The sequence below is a fragment of the Oxyura jamaicensis genome, chromosome 1 (genome assembly GCF_011077185.1).
Source record: "Oxyura jamaicensis isolate SHBP4307 breed ruddy duck chromosome 1, BPBGC_Ojam_1.0, whole genome shotgun sequence".
In the NCBI taxonomy this organism is placed as follows: domain Eukaryota; kingdom Metazoa; phylum Chordata; class Aves; order Anseriformes; family Anatidae; genus Oxyura; species Oxyura jamaicensis.
The window spans coordinates 144581735-144583925 of NC_048893.1; the positions used below are offsets into that span (position 1 = coordinate 144581735).

Genomic DNA, 2191 nt, shown 5'->3' on the forward strand with positions numbered 1-2191 from the left:
AAAGGGGTATTCCATACCATCTGACATCATGCTAAACAATATGTAGGGGTGGCTGGCTGGGGCAGAGGGGCCAGCTGCTCAGGGCTAGGCTGGTCATCAGTCAGCAGGTGGTGAGCAGTTGCACTGTGCATCATTGTTTTGTACACATTAGTAGTAGTACTATTATCATTATTTTGTTTGCTTTTCTGTCCTAATAAACTGCCTCTATCTCAGCCCACAGGCTTCATGTTTCTGATTCTCTTCCCCCATCCCAGAGAGGGAAGGGGGAGGGTGAGTGAACTCCTGTGTGGTGCCTAGCTGCCAGCTGGGTTAAACCACAACAATGAAGCAGCTGTTTTGTTTTTCCTGTCATTTCTTCTCTTTTCTTAACTTTGCCAATTTTTTTTCATCCACACTGTCAGAATTGCTTTGACAGCCAGACTGAGGTAAACAGTTGGAAGACACAGAATGGAGTAGCTTTGCACTTTTGTAGTTCCCCTCCCACAACCCAGAGGAACCCTCCCACACTTGTCCAACAATACAGAAGTTAAATCACCAACTTGTCTCAGGTGCCCTCTGTGCAGCTGAGGGGGGGATAGTGTGGATAGGGTCTTCTTCCCACTGCCAGAACCAGGGCACTTAAAGAGTGTGGTGGATCTATAGGATAGACTTCTCATTTCTTAGGACTGGAAATTGGGGGATGTTGCCATCTCCAACTCTGAGATCTTCTCCTCTAGGGTGAAAGCAAGCTTCATCTGGCACTAATCTTCTGCAACAAAAAAGTTTTGGAAAATAAAGTGCATTCATTAAGAAGCAAATGGTAGAAGTGTCTCAAAATCTGCCTGAGAAATCAACAGGCAGGCCCAGGTCAACATTCTGAGGGCATGTCACAAGAGTAACAGTTGACCACAACCAACCAGGGCTTGGCCAATGCTAAGGAATAGCTATTGGCAAATCTTCCATCACACTCACATCCATGTGCACACAAGCACATTCTCACAGTAGCATCTAACTTAAATGAAATGCATTCTAGGAAATCCTAACTTCCATTAAAGGTGGTATCTTGGAGCTCTTCAGTTCTCTCCTGCCTTTCATTTGCCTCCCTGCACATTCCAGATCAGCCTCCATGGTTCCATTGCCCCTCCCCCATAAGAGAGCCAGCTCTGCCATCAAATTCACTGGAAGCACAAGAATTACTCCGAAGAGATTCCTTTTTTGCCAAGTATAATTCATTCTTCCCTAGTCAAATACTTGGGAAAAGCACGCTGCCACCCTGGCAATTCCAGAGAGATGAGTCACTGCAACATCCTGCAGCCTGGCCCATCCCAAACCCCCACTTAATGCTAATCCAACCCATGACCACACCACCACCCCACAAAAAGGCAGCGGCCCTAAGCCCACTCCAACCCCTACAACAGGTCCTGTAGCTGGGCCAGAGAACTAACCTATGCCAGTTCCAGTCACCTCCATCAGTCACCAGCTGCCTTCCAGGTTACACCACAGCAAGTAGCCTCAAACAGCCTGTTTTAGCTTCAAATGCAATGCACTGCAGCAAGTCCCAAGCTAACAGAGGTGTAAAAGTCAGTTCTTACTCTGTGACATTAGTTCAGACTCTTACCCCTGCAATCAGCTTCCTTACAAGGGCAAGTGGAAGGGCAGGCACCACTATCGTCTCTTTAGTGACCAGTGATAGGGCTCACAAGAAGTGTCAAGCTGCAACAGGGGAGGTTCAGGCTGGACATCAGGAACAGGTTCTTCGGCACGCAAACAGGCTCCCCAGGGATGTAGTCAGAGCACCAAGCCTGTCAGAGTTCAAGAAGTATTTGGACTGTGCTCTTAGTTATATAATCTGAATTTTTGGGTAGACCTGTATGGAGCTAGGAGTTGGACTTGATCCTTGTGGGTCCCTTCCAATTCAGGATATTCTATAATCCTATGAGTAATCTGCCCATGGCTCTGGCAAAGGATCTAGATACATGCATGACCTACAGGCACTCCTGCAATCAAATACAGAGAAGTTTTCATTCCATCCTGTGACAGGCTCCTCCATGGGGGGAGGGGCAATGACTCTAAGGGCCAAGGATGATGATGTGGGATGCTCACACAGACCTAGATATACCCACAGCTGTAGGGAGCCTTTGCCTGTGATGTCAGTGCCCTCCAAGTAAACAAGTGTTCAAGATTTACCTCTGCCATCCCTTGGATGACCCCA

General features: G+C 47.5%; 1 long non-coding RNA gene across 1 annotated transcript; it reads right to left on the minus strand.

Moving 5' to 3' along the window:
- Positions 1-337: 337 nt before the first annotated feature.
- LOC118162240 lies at positions 338-1737 on the minus strand. The gene is made up of 2 exons (XR_004748352.1): positions 1598-1737; positions 338-734 (listed from the first exon to the last, which is right to left on the minus strand). It is a non-coding gene; the product is annotated as an uncharacterized LOC118162240 (long non-coding RNA).
- Between the last annotated feature and the right edge of the window lie 454 nt (positions 1738-2191).